This window comes from Dermacentor andersoni, chromosome 5, assembly GCF_023375885.2.
Source record: "Dermacentor andersoni chromosome 5, qqDerAnde1_hic_scaffold, whole genome shotgun sequence".
Classification (NCBI taxonomy): domain Eukaryota; kingdom Metazoa; phylum Arthropoda; class Arachnida; order Ixodida; family Ixodidae; genus Dermacentor; species Dermacentor andersoni.
Window position 1 is genome coordinate 88,196,120 of NC_092818.1, and position 18,733 is coordinate 88,214,852.

Below are 18,733 nucleotides of genomic sequence, written 5' to 3' on the forward strand. Positions count from 1 at the left end.
ATCACCGATATGATGATGATTTATTGGCATTCCCTTTAAACTGGGTGGTGACAAATAAACACCTAGTCTGCAAGAGTTAATCCATTATGTTATGCATTCTCTTTATCCTAGCATTTTGTATACACCGCCTTATTCTTTCTTCTCTTTCTCAATAAGGTTATGTGTAGATTGTATGGCTACCTATGCCTGTTACGGATTCGGTTGTATCGAACTCTTTCATGCTTTTCTTTCCCACAAATACTGTAAACGACCCTTGCTTATCCTGACAGCTGACCGGCTGATGCTTCAATTCACAGCAAATCCAAGCGCTTCTGGAACGTGTTGGTTACTTACGTTGCGAATACCTTCGGATCTTATTAGGATGAAGTGAGTGGTCTCAAGGATTTTGTTGCAGCAGACACATGCCTCATTTTCTTGCGAATAATGGCTCAGGTATTTTTTGATCCTTGAGCAACCAGTTTTAGCCTCAAATAGCAAAGAACTGTTCTTTGTGTTACCATACAAAATTTCAATCCTAATTTCTTTCTTGCCATTCCTGTAAGTCTCCATAGTTGTTTCTGTTTCAATTCTTTGGATCCAATTTATTGTCTGTCTTTCTTCACTTTCATTTTCATGACTCCTGCTTGTCTATTTACACTTTCAATTAGCCTGTACTTGGTTACCAACTCTCTTGTCCTCTTCTTCCGTTCTTTGTCGATGCTTTCAGGGCCAGATAATTGTGTGCTTTAGCCGCCCATTTATTTTCATCTATGTTCCTGGGCCTTTCTTGAAAACTAATTTTACTCTGCGCTTCTCCAAATACAAAAGAGACCTAAGCTATTTCACCATGCACTGCCTCATTTGTGGTTTTACTGTGAGCTACCAAAGCCAACCGGCCTACCAATCTTTGGTTCTTCCAACCCTGACAAGACCTTTGATTTTGAGCATAGAGTAGCATTTGTGAACGTCAGCGCTGGCACCATGACTCATTTCCAGATTCGATGCACCGCCTCATATTTCTTGTATCGTCAAAGTGCTCTATGTTTCATTATTGCTGTACTACGCTTCTCCTTTAGTTTCAGATTATCTTGAAGGGAGTATGCGCAACTCTCTCATTCTTTTATTCATACGCCCAGATATCTATATTGCCGGTTTGTTGGTGTGACAATTTATACCCCGTATTTACTTGTCCCTTCATTAAAGATCATATTTGCCGATTTCTCTGTGCTAACCAAAAGAGGAACTTCATCAGGCCACCTAGCGAAATTGGGTTACACGCTGGAAGTTGTTACGCGCCCGCTAAAGAGTGTTCCGTAAGAGCTTTTCCAATAATTTCGATAATAGCAGAGATAGAAATATTTGACGTGCCGCGAACCCACGATTTTAGGAAGCGAGCGTCACCGTCAACATGATCAACAGGATCGCATGACGTGTACATCACAGGCTCGCCTTGCCGTTTTTTTTTTCTTCTGGCTCGCGTTTCTGCTGAGTGGTGTACTTCTGGTGACAGTACCACGCGCGAGCTGTTGCGTTTGTCACGTTTCGGGCAGCGGACGATTTTGTGCGTTCTGTACAAAACACCTGATCAGCGGTATAAGTCAGTGACAAAATCACGACTGCTGAAGCAGACGCGAGCGGATGAAAGAGCACGATCGGGTATAGTGCAGAAAATGACATAGTTTTGGCATCTGCGCGGGTGACAGCACGACGGGGGAGCAAGCAGGCGAAACGAAATTATATCTCTCTTGTTATGGTACGAAGTAAAGCAAAAACACCCAGACATTCGGTATGTATGTTTTGGTATTTCTCTAAACTTTAATTCGTTTATTGAAACAACAGGTTAAACAAATGACTGATGTTGCCTTGAATAATTCCAAAAGCGACGTGCCACTGCGAGTGACGTCATAGCACTACCATGTATGTAGGTGCACTTGTGCGATTGACGTCGAGTCTCCGGCTGGGAGCGTGGCGCCCCTGTGGAGGACAAAGGGCGTTCGGTTTGAAATTGAAGTTCTTTCCACGACGCCTAGGAATGTAATACTTAGCAGACACGATCGTTAGCGCGCATTATATGCACTGTGTTTGTCGGCTCAAATGACCATGCCTGGATCAGGGTCCTTTAATTAAGGCCGTGATTTGTCGCTGCGCTGTCGCATATATTCGCAAGTCTCTAACTCTCTTGCATTGTCTGCTAGTAGAACTACATCATCCGCATACATCAGCCCATCGGTTGCACTAACCCTAATCAAACAAGTCGAAGCCGAAAGACATTAGGGCTTGACTTGTTCATTACAAATGTGCGACAAGTCAACCCTTAATTTATTGTTTTTCACTGGCCTTTCTATACCCTTCACACGAAGCGTGAACAAAACTTGACAGTGGCTTAGCTCGGCTATGCCAGGATATACGCAGCGAAAGCTAGCTTTGGTTAATCTTGATTGCAAGTCCAGGTTAGTCTGGTTGTCTAGCTATGTTACGGCGTTTAGCCAGTCGTTCGGCAAGCTGTTCGTCTGTTTCGTGGGCGATTCGTGTCCTCTTCACCTCGTTCCCATGTCGATTTCAGGCCTCCTCCTGCTTATCAGAATTGCCACCGTCCATACTGCCGCCTCAACTGTGGTTGCGGCGCACGCGAGCTCTCCTTTTCAATCCTTCGACATGTTATCAGGCATGCGACGCAGCTGGCAAAGCGAGCGGAAGCGAGCGCAACGACGAGGAACGTGGTGTAGGAACGCGGTGTGACGTCTTGTGCCTCCTCGGAGCACGGCCACCGCGAAATCGCAAGTTCGCGGCCAGTAAAGCTTTCGCTTTAAAAATGAATACAGCGCACATACTTGCTTAAGTCTTCGGTGAATTTTCGCCACTTCATTATGATTCCAACCTCTCTATGCAGTGTATACGGGGTTGTCCCGGTAATGTTCCTGCGCAGCTTCCCGAAATTGTGCCTCTTGTTGATTGCTTGATAGTGAAGTAGTCGGATGTCTGCGACTAACTGGACGTTAGGTCCGTGGTTGAAAGGGGGCAGGAGACACAGGAGAGCTGCCTTCGAGTTAAAAAATAAAAAAATAAACTCCAGAGCAGCATGGATTGCTTCGAGCTGTGTAGCCTCCGATAATGTAACGTGAGATGTCTTGAATTGGATGTGATCGATTTCGTGGGAATTCATCTACCAATCTGCCGTTACCTATTTCCTTTTGCTTTGATTTCGCTCTTTGTTGGTGTGTCGCTACATTCAATACTTAATCTACCTTTATGATTACCTGGGTCCCGCTTAGAGAATGTACTGCCCGTGCGTTCTGGTTAACATCCCTGCCTCCTCTCTTTAGTTCCTCCTCCTACGGCCCATGCCACGAATCGACGTCCATTCGACGTTTATCAATTGCTACGCTCGCGCTAAAGTGTATCCCGCTACGCAGTAAAGCGTCTTCACAGGCTGCTCGGGGTACTTCTCAGTTAATGTCAATAACCTAAATTCATTGCGTCCAAATCTCGCTGTTTACTGCAAGGACTACCCTTTCGATTCCACACCTATGCATTTCAAACCCTGCTACCGTGAACATTGCAATTTGCACTTACTTTGAAATATTGCACAGATCGCTAAGCCTTTTGGTCATTTGCTTCACGATCCTTGCCTCCCCCCCCCCCCCCCCACCCCCGGTCATGCAATACGTCAATCATTCGCCCACTACCATTGCCATCAGCTACTAAAATCCATACAGCACAACTGTATTGGCGTTTGTTGGGGCATTTTCCCCGAGATCGGGTGGTGCACGATCTATTGCACTTGGTTTGAAAATCACCGGCACATGCGTTCCTGAAGCTGTGAAAATGGTTTTTGCGCTAGGAGGCGCCGAGACAAAAAAAAGAGGAAGGTATAGGTAGAGGAAAGTACCCTTATAGTAAAGTGCGCATACCATACCTTCTTTTGTACGCTAGCGCTTGTTCAATTTCGAAATAAATGGGTTGCATGTGGCGCTTCGGCTGTTCTTTACCTTCCTTTCTTTGTGCGCTTCTTCTAGCGCAAAAAACTATCTTCGCAATGCGTAACCAACTCGCTACTTTCATCACTTTTCTGAATCTGTAATCAATGATGCGACTAAACAGAAATTTGTTATATAACTGAACTGCAGCAGCTTGCACGTCATGGTTCCTGTTTTCAGGTTAAGGACAACCGAGAGAGAGATATAGCAAGAGAGAGAGAGAAATCAAAAAGTAAGAGAGAAGGCAAGGATTTACACGAAAAAAGTATATGATTGGCTACCCTTCGGTGGGGCAAGAGAAAAAGGAAAATGAAAACGAGAGAGGAAGAACAAAATGTGGCGAATGCTCGCACGCGTGCGCCTGCGCCACGTAGTTCAACGGTGTCGTATAGGCTTGCCGCTTCCACGAAGCATGAAACTGCCTTCGCTGCCCTGATAGCCACCGATTATTGATGACAGTTTTCGCGAAACTATTCGAAGAACAAGAATTAGATTTCGCACGTTTATGTGCCGAAACCACGATCTCACTATGAGGTTCGCCGCCGTGGTGATTTTTGACCACGTGGTGTTGATTAACCTGCACCCGAGTCTACGTGCACAGGCGTACTTGCATTTCGTCCCCACCGAAATGTGACCACCACAACGGGCATCAAACCCACGACTTTGCACTCAGCAGCACAGCGCCATAACCACTGAGATATCGCTGCGTGCACACATGGGTTAATGTTTTGCTGACTGTGGCCGTAACGTCGTTGGCGTTCCTTGGCGTCGTATTCGTCATATGAGAATTTATGTTCCGGCTGTAGGACGCAGAAAGACAAGTTTACAGATGGCTTGCAATGACCTATGCATTAGTGTAATATACCAGGGTATAAAATCGAATAGTCCTCAATGCGTAGACACGTGCCCAATGCGCATCTACATCTAGTTTTGCTTTTAGGTACAGGGACAGGAATTTGTAAGGATTTCCTCTTTGTCATCTCTTTTACTTTTTTTTGATACCCTATTTCGACTTTCCTACCAAACTTGCGTCGTCCAGTGTCGACTACAAATATTTCTTCGATATATTCCATGACCTTTACAACTCGCTTTTATCGCTTCAAATGCCAAGTGGGACGTTTTTATTCTTTTGCATGTTGTGCTGCACAGCGCTCGCTTCCTCGTGCTGAATCTACGCAAGGTTACTGGAGCGTACAAATCTGAAATTCGAGATGCCCGCACTGACGTGGCCGGCAAGATTGAATTACTCCTCTTCTTCCGCGAGGCGCTCAAATCTGGTCTGTGGGAGACACCGAAGTTTCCTAAACAAAGAAGATATCTTAGAGACACGAAAATCTTCGTCTGGAGATCGCATTCGTTCGCGATGAGCCCTTGTGCTGTTCAGTGACTGGTCTGTTGATGTTGATATATCCTTTCTTTTCCGCTTCGCTTGCATGTCATCTTACAGACACTACACGTGCCTATGGAAAGAGACAAAAAAATGTTGCGCAAGAGCACATGTCGTTCTTGCTCTGCTTGCATGCAATTCGGATTGCAACGCATGAGTGAAATATACAATCTCTCTGCGATGACTTCAGGCATCTCATCCCGCTAGAAGAATGACGATGTATTTATAACTGTTTAGCCGGCTTCTTTTAATTGTATTTTGGGATAAAACATTCCTTGTATGTTTGTATCTTTTTAAAGAGAGGCAAATTGTTTTCGCTTATGCGTGTACGCAGAGAATTCCGGTGGCTGTTTCGAGCAGCGAAAGGCTGCATGACAAATTGACAAAGTGCTGAAACTGATAACAGCAGCACTACCAGCGCTTTGGCAGTCAAAATATCTAGGACTGAATTTTTCTTTTCATATGCTCATACATGGGGGAAAGGGGCGCGTGCACTTATGAGCTGGGTATGTGAAATGTATTGGTTCACTCTGTACGCTAACGGGAATGTTAAAATATCTTTACTTGATTGTAACGAGAAATGAATGTGTTCTACGTGTTGGACGCAAAGAAGCTTCGTTTAAATGCCTTTGTGGACTGTCGCCACAATTAGTACGATGTCTCTTTTTCTTGATAATCTACGCAATGACATGCATTTTAACATGGCAGAGTGCATTGCTACAAGCTCAAGAGGCAAACTTCGACAAACCACTTCGTCCAGTCGCAAACTTCAGAAGTGTGTTAAACCCGACATTCCGACACTTGTTCGTTGCCGGCCAATCAGTGCGAGACAGCATGCGTGTACATTCATGTACAAGTATACCTGCCAGCACCCTGACCATCCAAGCAGCACGCGCTGCCGAACCTGGCAAGTTAGGCAAAGAAAGCTTCACTTTAAAGATATTCATCTCTAAAGGACTTCGGTATCTGACTTTTGACGCATACCTTCAGCGTACTAACAGCCATACAGGCACAACAAGTTATGGTCACTTTTGTAGAGACCGTGTTCACAGGACACTTTACGCCTGCCTCATTTGCATTTTGATATTGATGATATTTACTGGTTTCCTCTTGTTTTCGTCAGCCACGCTCAATTATCCACATCGCATCAGTTCTCGTAATGTTCTAATTGCGCAATCACTGCAGGTATTGCAGGACGCGAAGCGCTAGGTGCAAGTCTCGAGCCGATGGTGAACTGCAGTTGGCTAAAGGGAACACATGTTACCTTTCCAGTCGATCCGTCTCCCTAGCGTAAATAATTAGCAAATTATTCCGGTACACTTCCTATGCCCCTGAACTTGAAAGGCAAGATTGTGACAGCGCAGTTCATTGCTTATAGGGTTCTTGTATTTGTCAGAATTGTGGCGTAAACTAGAGCACTAAGAGGTCTTAGAGTAAAAGGCATTTTTAGACGGTTCTTCCTTGGAAGTCTATCTTACCGATGATAAAATATAGCAAAAGGACAAATCGGCATATTTACTCTGAGGACAGGTTTAATCTCACAAAAACAGAGCGTTCAAAATGTAACATGGCATGGATTCCACCTGGTGGCATTGGCCTTGAGAGATAGCCAGGTTGCGTGAAAACAAGAGAAATAACGAAGATATTTCTCTGCTTTCCTGTGAACGTAAGGATGAGATTAGCAGCGATTGTTGTATTTCTTTCAGCGAAATTAACTAATTTTATAATTTATCAACTATATCTGTTTAAGTCTTAGTGCGTTGGCATACAAATACAAGTCGACGGTACCATTTCTGATGACGCCTTCAGTATAGCTAATGCGTTTGACACATACTTTCGCTCCGTTTTCACGTGACCAGCTGCATGTACAAAATAGAAGAAATGGGACAGAGCTGGGTTTTTCAATGGATAATGTGATTACGCACGGAGAGATTTTTACTTCCTGCAGATGAACGTTGAAATGTACCCAGGTGCCGGTGAGAGTTCAAATAAGTTCCTGAATTAGACGCTAAGCGCAGCAATTAGCACTTTCTTTCGCACATGTGTGATTTTGAGAATGGCTTTAGCACGTGTCAACTAGTAATATATGTAATATATGCGGTGCCTCCATCTTTTAACCATGGAGTATGACGACCTCTCAAAATGTGTCGAGTAACTGGCAAGACACGTCAAAATATAGTTAATGAAAAAGCACCAGTGATTCGTTCGGGTCCCGTAAGTTGTTCAGGCCACGTCCAACGCAGATAAGTACTTTTATTACATTTGAGCAAGGCTTGTTTCCAGCGTTATCAGTGGATTTCATGTTTCCTTCTACAGTCCCGACGCTTTCACTGTCAGCAAAATCCAGTGAAAGGCCGGGTCGATTTTCGAGCTCCCTCTGCGTCGCCAGTTTAGGAAGGCGACGAACTTGGGCAACAAAGTCGAAAAGAGAGCGGCTTTCCAACTTCCGGTCATGCGAAGCTCTTTAAAGAAAAGCAAGTTGCAGGTTTTCGTGTGATTCAGTTCTGCTACGGCTTTGGTTATGTTGATGGTCATATATTTTCTTTTCAGCTAACGCATCACGGGTCTAGCATCCGAGAAAGCGTAATCAAAATAGCACACATAGTAGCGGTTCCCTGTGAGTATTCCCTTTCAGTGCAGCCCGCAAGTAAAGCTATCCAGTCGTACAATTCCTTGGTCAACGGCCTTCGAATTCTTTTTATCCCTCAGTGCCTGCTTTTCCACGTTCCTAGTTTGACGTTGCAAAGAGTTTTATTATTCGTCTAGAAGAGCTGGAAACATAACATTCCAGTGGCGAAACTTTTCCGTTTTACAGCAGATTATTTTGGTAGAAGTACTGCTAGTAAGGAGGGCTCGTTTTCCCTTTTCTCTAGTTCATTAGTGAAACATCAACTAACGCCTAGAAACACATGCAAAAACATAACGTAGAAGTGGCAGCTGAGAGCTTTACATAGCTTTAACCTAAGCTTCTCTACTTCATACTTGTACTGCAACTCTTTCTCAGAGTGGAGGCTTGGACGAGTGGATTAAGACTTTCACTCGACAGGAATCACCGCAGTCCTATGGGTTTGAAGCTGCACGCTTCTATACTCATCTGACTTTCTAGTAGGCTGGTAAATTATGAATGTGGATCTTTCCGAAGTTTATTTTGTGCAGCAAAAGAAGGGATGGGGCAGAGCAAATCAGAAACCAATTCACCAATCCCGAAAAACAATATTTTGAAGTGCGTATTATCGACTGCAGAGGAACAGTGATTCTGATCTACAGAGGCACAAAAATATTATTTAAGTGGAACTCAGGCACTCATGGGAATTGCAGCACTGTCTGCCATGTTTCCTTTTCCTTTTTGTATCTTTTTTTTTAAATCGAGAGTTTGCCCTTGTGCGCAAAACATTCGGTACGTCCAAGTTATACAATTTTTATAAGTGTTTTTTTTTAAAGGAAAAAAAATTAAATTATGGGGTTTTACGTGCCAAAACCACTTTCTGATTATGAGGCACGCCGTAGTGGAGGACTCCGGGAATTTTGACCGCCTGGGGTTCTTTAACGTGCACCTAAATCTAAGCACACGGGTGTTTTCGCATTTCGCCCCCATCGAAATGCGGCCGCCGTGGCCAGGATTCGATCCCGCGACCTCTTTTTTTTTTTTTCTAAACGAAGCCTGCACACCTATCAACAAAGTAGAAAGTGATGATCCACGGCGTATGTCATCAACTTCGTTGCGAAGAGCGAGATGACCATGGTCCTTCAACCACACTCGTCGGCATTCCACCTGCATGTCGGCTTCGTTCTTTAAAAAAAAGGCAATAGTTAGAGCTGCAATGCAGATGCGCAAGCGCACTCTCACGTATATTTTTAAAAATATGTCGCAGGCTTCTTTCCCAGCTCGGAGACTACCGAAAGAAATAACGCCATGGCAACAACTCGACTGGTTCTGAGCATGTTCTACAGCTTATCAAATACTTATGCCTTTAAGCGAGTTTTGAAGCCTTTAAACAGTAAAATGTAACTATCTACTAGCAGCCGTTCAAAAAAATGTTCGGTGTAACTGAGTAAATCTCAACTGTGGACGGTGTACCAAGATATGTCAATGTTTGATTCCAGTTACGTGAGGCACAGACTCTCTCTCTCTCTCTACACACACACACACACACACACACAAACATATATATATATATATATACATATATATATATATATATATATATATATATAAAGTGAATGCTTCTTCAATATGAATTCTTGCATGCGTTGGTGCTGGAGAAGTGAGATCAAAATTAGAATGGAAGAAATCTGGGAATATTCCTTACAAACGTTTTATCGGACAGCTTGCAGGCGGTCAGTCACTGTGTAACACAAGTAATAGATTTCTATTCATAGAGAGGCTCTGAGAGCGAACGCCCCCCCCCCCCCCCCCCTTGAAGAGCATGAAAAGTGCTAGAGACACACCGTGGTGGCGTAGTGGCCTGAAGGCGCGGGATCAAATCCTGGCCACGGCGGTTGCATTTCGATGGGCGCGAAATGCAACGGCCCTTCTACCGTACATTGGATGCACGGTAAGGAACCCCAGATGGTCAAAATTTATCCGGAGTCCTCCTTTACGCCTGTAAGCATGCGGTGGTTATGTTACGTAAAACCCATAAATGTAACTTTTTAAAGCACTAGAGGGAAAAAAAAGACGGCCTGGTTAAACCATTTTTCCCGCCGCCGTAGCCCAGCGGTTAAGCGTTGTGCTCGAGCAGGGCACAACAAACCGAGCCGATTCGCTGAGCGCGAGGGTTCGATTCCAGCCGCGAAGGCCACCTTTCGATGAAGCCCAAGTGCGAGAACGCGCTTGTTCCTATAAAAATAGATAAAGGGTTTTACGTCCCAATACCACGGTCTGGCTGTGAGGTACGCTGTTGTACAGTAGTGGAGGACTGCGGACTAACTTTTCACCGCCTACGGTTCTCTCACTTGCACGCAATCAACACACAGTACGCGAGCGCTTTTAGAATTTCGACCCCACGAAATTGTGGCCGCCATTCCTGGGAGCCGACCCGGGACGTTGTTCTTAGCCTAGGTTTCATAACTTTATTGTTTATATGCGCTTACTGTTTTTTTTTATTGTAATATTGATACACTCCGTGGGTTACCAAATAAGTTTATTTCCCCATTGAGTACACGGAGAGAAGCGAAAAAATAATGACATATTCTGTAGTAATGAGTGTGCATCAAACGCATTATAAGCACACACCGGCCCTGCTGTTCACTAAAATGGTTGAATCACTGTGCTCATTTTCTAAACAAAAAGCGTAACAGGAGATATACTAATTCTAGGTACAGTATACTTCGCATACTGGTTGCTTACAACTCTGATAAATTTGTTGCCATGACTACGCTTGGCAGTTAGGGGTGATTGCTTTCTCTGTTTAGCTCTCTCTCGCTCTCTCTTCTTTTTTTACGAGACTGGTCGGCAGTACGTGCGTAACCCAGCTCTTTGATGCCTGGGCACTTTTGTGCTGCTTACAAGGGAGTGCTATTTGGCTGAAACAGTGGCCTTAATTCCACAAGGCTGAAAAGGTAAGGGTGGCAGTAATTGAACATTGATCGCAAGCCTTAGCGTTCGGCCTTAACACAAGTTAATTGTTCATTCGCGCTTTTTAGCGCGATGAGAAGTTGTGCAAAAAGGCAAGGTTACCGATAAGAAAAATTTAGAAAAGCAGTAATCTGCGGGGCACACTTTTAACTCGATTAATGCTGATCCAGTAACGAACTTTGCACGCAAATGAGAATAGGATAGAGATCGATAGACATAAATGTAGAAAGAGAGAGATAAGTCGGCCACTGAAAAGAAAGCCTAATAGAAATAGGGGGAGCTATCACCGCTTTGGTTGGCTCGAAACATTTAAGGCAAATCGATAAGCCCGCTGCTTCAATTTTAAGCGAGAGCTAATTACGTGGAATACGGGCTGTCTTGCAATCAGTGGTCAAGCAAAAATAAAATAGCAAACTGAGTGAAAAAAAATGCAACAATGTATTTGATCCCCAAATTCTTATCGGCGAAGGACCGTGCCTTAGTGCTTGCATGTCATTGCTTTCTATGTGTTTTATTTTGTTCTTTTCTGAATTCTTGTTGTTTCCTTTATTTAAAAAAAAAAACTTTCCCGTCCAGCTCACCACGCCTGCACGGAAAACGAAATTTAACCCGTTCACTTTAAGCAAGCAATCTTTATAGTCACTTCACTCTTGTTTCCATTATTAGCCGGGAAGGAGAGGGTTAGCAGCCCAGCTTTCCCCATGATCATGATTATTTTGTCTTCAACTGTTGTTTCTCTTGCTTTTGTAAGCGCCACATCCATGAACGAAGAAACTTCCTCTCTTTGTTGTGCATGAATAGGCCTGCTTCGAAGTTCCAAGGTACTGGGAATACGGAAAGAAATGGACTCATGTGGTCCATAACTGCGAAAATAACCGGCTGAAGGATTACTGCGTTTTCAACGATTAGATCAGAAAAAAATGTGCACCAATGAACGTTTTTATCTCATTTTAATATGGTTTTACTAGTGATAGATAAGGGGCTGATTAGGAGGATCGTTCCGCAGGCACCGGCCTTGTTATAAGAATCAGAGCTCGTGAGAGAGATGAAAATGACGACTCCGTTTCCATTTGGTAGCAGCCTTAATGGTGGCTAGTTGGTAATATTTTGGTACGTGCCTCTATGGTACATCAAGCGCAATTATGATAGTGGCGCATGGAACAAGTAATCTGCTCGCATTCTTTAATGTGAGATGGCTGTCTACCACTTTCGCTTGTGGTGTATACTTTTTATAGCAGAGGGCTACAATGCTGCAGCACAACTGTCCGCCGCAATTCTGTCCATCCCTTAATTTTCCAGATGCTACCTGTCTTTAAGAATGAGGCCCGTGGACATATAAAGCGCTTTCTTCCCATTCATTTGGGCACCTTCACTTTGTCTTTAATCCATCATTCCACATGATTCCATTAAGTTGTTCGTGAGCCAAGCCGAGTACAGGGAGCATCTAAATCAGTTTTTAGATGTAGTATTTCTTCCGAGAAAGTTTTCTAATTTTACGGTTTACGTACATCAGGGACTGCCCGACTATGATCTTGTTAGTGTTTGCTTGTCACTTAGCTCCCGCACTAAGCAAGCGAAACCATTCTGCTTAGTTAAGAATTTTTCTCGCGCTGATCACGCTTGCATGTTGGAACACATGGATAGTTGCCTTATTGATTTCAATAACAATGACGTTCCACCGATGTTCGCTGGTGTCAATCTATAGATATGTGCCTTCGTTGGTTAGATAGATTTGTGCCGAATGAACGGAAAAGAATTCATAAGCAGACGCACTGGATGACACGTAACCTCATTCAATTCAGGCGCAACCTTAAGCGATTAAAAAAGCGACATGTGCAGTAACCTTCAGTGTGTACACTGCGCGTTCAGGTAGCGCACGCTCTCCGAACATGAAAAGATAATTATCTTCAAACGGTATTGCCAAACTTCATAAAAAATGAGCCAACAAAGTTCTGGACCTTCACAGGTGAGCAAGAGGAAGCTGTCACGCAGCTTAAATTTCGTGTTCATAATTTCAGCGTCAAGAGAAATTTCACAACATTTCAACACATATTTTCACAGCGTGTTCTCATGAGCTATCATGTGCCCATCCACGGCTTCTTCTTGAACATATGACGTCTCATTTATATTTTATCCCGGTGTGCTATCGCTTTTGCTAAATCTGAATGTCGCAAAGTCATCCGGTTGTGAAAATACTCCTAACAGTTCTCTCAAGCGATATGCAGGAACTGTCGTGAAATTCCTTGTTATATTATTTCGTACGTCGATGGCAAATGGCAAATTATGTTATGACTGGAAGACAGCCCAAATCGTTCCTGTATGTAAGAAAGGAGACCGTTTTGCAGCGCAAAATTATCAACCTATGTCAATAACGTCGTCTTGCGGTAAAGTAATTGAACATATCATCGCTAAGCAAATTAACCAGTTTCTCGAAAAAAACTCAACTTTAACACGTCACCAGCATGATTTCAGAAAAGGATGCTCAACGATAAGCCAGCTGATTACGGTTATTCAGTTCACTAGGCTCTTCTCTTGACACAAACGGACAAGTAGACATAACTATTTTAGATTTTAAAGCATTCGACAGTGTACTTGATGATTCATTCATAACAAAATCCTAAAAAATGCCATAATTCCACCTATTATTGTACACTCGACTACTGATTACTTGAGCAATTGTAAACAGTATGTTGTTGTCGACGGTCAACAGTCAGACTGTCTACCGGTGGCATCGGGAGTACCGCAATGTAGTGTACTAAGACCATTACTTTTCCTTTTGTACGTTAATAATCTTGTATATGCAGTTGACTAAAACATTAACATCAGACTATTCGCTGACGATTGCATTTTGTAGAGATAGAACTTCCCACAACGAACAACTCGAACTTAACAACTTAAACAACCTTTCGGATTGGTGCAACATGTGGGGAATGCTTCTGAACACGAAAAAAAAAACGTTTTTTTTTACGAATTACACGTAAAATAAACCCACTAATGCACAGTCATAAGCTATGTTCGTCAGACATACGGGACGTTACTAACTGCAAATACTTGAGAGTAACAATTATTAAAATCTATCACGGAGCATTCATATTGACAACGTATGCGCATCAGCCTTTCGTAAACTCTGTCTACTCCTACAGAAATTAAGGAACGCCCCGGCTAGTGTAAAACTTCTTTGCTACACATCCTTCATTCGGCCGCTACTTAAGTATTGATGTATAGTCTGGGATCCCGATACCGAAATTAACATTAAAAATCTAGAAGGAATACGAAGGAAGGCAGTTTGATTTATTTTTATCTAAAATTTCGCAGTATGATTCTCCAACGCAACTTATATTAACAAATGGTACACGGTTACTAGCTTTACGAAGTAAAAGAAATTGCGCCTTGACTTTCTTTAAGCACTTATTAGTAATACGTTATTCGTTGATCCATCAAGATATATTAAACCCCTAACAACTAGACACACTAGCCACCACCAACTTCCCACTTTAATGCCGTATTCTGCGCGCACTGAAGTGTTGAATAATTCCTTTTTTTCCACGAATTATTAACGACTGGAAATCGTTGCCGTCTCCAACTGTACCTACTACTGATTGAAATATCTTACTGTTTTTTTTCTGTTAAGATGCATTTGTACACATCCTGCTTGCACCTGTGCAAGGTCCGCAGTATTGTATGAATAAATAAATAAATAAATAAATAAATAAATAAATAAATAAATAAATAAATAAATAAATAAATAAATAACACGCCAAAAGGAATAATTGGCAAATGTCACTCGATATAATTTGGTACGACCGCGAGATACATGTGTCAAACGTTAAGAACACATGCGTTACCATAACTGCAGGTACTTATTGGAGGTGGTTCGGAAATTTAATGCAAGACTTTTTGTATAAAGGACTACAATTTACGGCTTTAGCAGTCAGTATAAACGTAGCTTCTGTAAGCCTACCTGTAATCTATAATGAATAAATCGATTTCTATTTCAAATTCATGTTTGGCATCACATCTAAAAAGCTGCAGATGACTAAGAATGTAGCCTAACACTTTTCCGGGCTCCCACTCGTGTATACTTTCTGTCGGCAATTCAGACAGACTGCAGATTTACTGCAGATTTACTGCAGCAGTACTGCAGTCTGTCCGAGTCAGAGTGCAGCAATATATACACTACAGTATATTGCATATACAATAATTACGAAGGATCCTTGCGGGTATGACGTAGTCGTATCAATGCTTTGTTTCAGGAGCTCGTTCTTTGTTCAAATGGAATTAAGTCGTATTTGCCCGGTGCTTGTGTTGAATTAACAATGTTTATTGCGACTGTTATAAGAACAAACGGTAAGATAAAAACGATCCATAACAAAAACTAAAACGCTAATTACGGCGGTTTCCTATAATTTCATTTGCCTGCAATGATCCGGCGACCAGTCTAGGACAACACTTGCAGATCCAGACTATAGCCAGATATATAGGCGAATTTATTCATGTACTAAATGCGAGTTTCAAATTCATGTTACACTTGTCGCATATTCTTTATGGCAAATGCAGCAGATCCATTGAGTTGGAATTTACATAAAGCAAAGCTTCGTGCGGGTGCATGTAGCGCCGAAACACGAGTACACGTACGCAGGCGCGCGCACACGCGCACACACCAGCGCGGGTGCGCATTAATTATACCGAGTCTTTTGTTAAATGGAGTTGCTGACTAGTACGGGAGACGCTTGGAACGCATCATGGTTTCAGAGACAGAATGCGCTGACGTACGTAGCGCAATTCGAACTCATTCTTTCCGCAAGCAGCCTTTATTTCCTCATTACCGGGCAGCCGTGGAGGCGCGAAGGCGAGCTTTCTGGTTATTCGTTTTCTTTCCCCCGCAGAGCCGGCGCTGCCGCTGCCGCGGATGCGCGAAGGTGAGCGCCATCTGTTGGTGGCGCAAGGAAACCGGACGTGCGCGCGGCACGCGTGCTCCGCTGTGATTGGTTGTCCTATTCCGAAGAGAACAACCAGGCCGCAGTACCCACGGTGAGGAAACTCGGCGAGGTTCGCAAAGCTTCCTCTTTAGAACAGGAATCTGTTAGTTCGTAATAATTGTTTTAGGCGTCGCATGATGAGCGCACACCTTAGGGCGCTTAGAAATTATGGTAAAAAAAACAAAAACGTCACACCATTTCGGCAATCAAACCTAATGAAAACATTTCAACAGGAACATGGTGGCCGCTAGAATATAGAATCGGAGAACTTATCGGTACCAATGCGCAAGGATAAAAAAGTGATGTTGAAATATGCAAGAGCACTTCAACGATAATGTAAATATAAAGAAAGGGGCACGAGGTGAAAGTAACGCAATATTTGGGCCCTTGTGGTTGAAAAGTTGGGTGAAATTGATTGACGACAAATTCACTACTGAATTCGCCTGGCTGGTCGCGTTGCTGCTTCTTACAAACTTCTGTAAGTATCGATATCTTAGTACAACAATCGTAGATTCTTGTTGCCTAACAGTATATTCCCCTGTGCGTTTCCTGAAAAAAAAATGCAGCCATCACTTTTACCAAGGACCCCATGACTCCCCTTAGAGGGCGATTACCCCTCAATCTCGGTGGTATACCTTCGGGAGAGCACAATCACGAAGGCGCGTTTTTTATAGCAACATGTACCGGTGTTCTCATTATTACCTGCAGCGCTTCAATAAACCCTCTCACTTCCCTTCCGCCCTTCCTCCTCCCCTTTTGCTCCCAAACACGCACCTTGGAGGAGTCCTGATGTTTCTGGTAATGGCGCGGTCAATCTGAAAATTTCATGATTTATCTGCGGCTCAGACACGCGTGACCGAGACGATGCCAGCGTGAAAAACACACAAGGGAGCTTATAAGTATAGCCAAGCCAAGTAACGGGTGTCGCGCGCCCTTCACTTGTTTCTCGTTTCCTCCAGGAAGGAGGATTTTCGCTCGAGAAAAATACGAGCCTGGCTTCTGCGAGATGGGCTTCGCGTCCGAAGGCTGAGAGGTAAAAGGAAAACGGAAAAGCAGATGCCTGAGCCGCTATTCGGTACGAGGCTGCAGGGAGCTCAATGTTGCCTTTCGCTGCCCTGTTCGGACGGCGGAAGGGGATGGTTTTGCCGCAAGAGCCAGTGCTTCACAAGGCGCCTGGAAACCTGAGCACGGTAGATGAGCAGGGTCGGGTTACATCCCACGTCGTTTTGAGCGCACACTGAAGAGAGATGAGCTGGCCACGCGTGTGTATATCCCGCGTCCTCAGCGTTAGGAGGCCCGGGTTCTAATCGCCGTTTGGTGATCTGTCAGAGGGAAGCTGCCACGCTTCAGGTTTCCCTCATTGAGATTCACATCTTATGTTCAGGCAGTGCTGCGAATTTAGAATGCCGTCAGCGTACGACTCATTGGATGCGGCGGTAGTACGCGTGCTTTTTTTTTTTTCTTTGACTTTTCCAACTGCATTGAAAGCAAAGACCATTCAAACTTAGCGATTTACTCTATGTGCTGAAGTCTGAGCAACACTTACTCTTTTACTTGCTGGATATAGGCTAGGTTAGTCATAGGTTGACCGCGGGAAGATTGTTCAATTTTTATACTATAAAGCAGTCCTTCGTTGGTACAGTTACCACTTTTCCTTTCGCCTCTAAGATTTCTTATTGCCTTCAGCTGCAGTTTTCTTTCTTTTCTTGTCGACTTGCCAAAGGCGCTATATGTAACACTATTCTAATATGTTTTTATTCCAATCTCCTCACGTGAACTGCACTTAACTGCCTATGCAAGCAAGGGGCGGTGACCCACTGCGTTGTTTGTACCACTCAATCAAATGCTCTCCCCGTATAGAAGAGGTAACTTTTGTTTGCTTTCAAAACGAATAGAACTTAGTACCTTGACAGGTTCTTGTTATATAATTGGCTGACAAGAGGCGAGAAAAAATAAGTGCAGAGAGCTTCGCGGAGCACTGGCCACCGCAGAGAAAATAAATAATCGGATGAGTTGGGAAGTGCCGGCGCCTGCGATTGGACCGCTTTCGCTTCTTTTGCTTGTGGTGGCTGCGCGAAAATCGCCCAACGAAAAAGCGTGCAACGCAAGGTTAAAATGCCACTAAAATTAATCCTCCGTGAAGAAAAGCAGGCAGCGTTATATTGTATAAGTGTCGAAAGGCGTCGGTAGCGTTATACTGCCGCGTAAATGTTTTGTTAACGCAAATAAATTCGTTCTTCCCGGCAGTTCCGAGTACCCAGTACCAGACTGCTCGGTCGGCAGACATTTTCTATTCCTTTAGGAAAGGGGTAGTCTCCAGCTAGTCCGAAAAAATTCAGTTTGGTTAGGCGTATTAACGCATGTTTAATACGCAAAAGTCACTTTGACATGGTAAGTTCTGGCGTTTTTTTTTTTTTTTTTTGACGTCGAGTGGTAAGAAAGAAAGGTGAAGTTGGTGCAGCCCAAAAACGCTTGTCACAGACATCTGCCGGCCAAAATAATGGTGTCAACACAAATGCTGTCATCACAACAGTAAAGTTTGTCACCTCAGGAGACGAGAGGGGTTTCCTCAAGAAAATAATGGACAGAAAAAACAGCGCCGTGGTATGCTGTCGTTGTCAGCGTTGTAATCATCAACAGTGGGGAGGACTGCAAGCGTCATTATTTCGGGGAAGTCATCCAAGCGTGTGGAAGTTCAAGCAATACACGGTACCCGCCTCTTCCGCTCATTACGACACGTCGATGCCATTACTAGAAAGACACACAAAAAGGGTTGGGGGGGGGGGGGGGGGCAAAATGCTATAAAGAGGAAAGCCAGGGAAGCAACCCACGG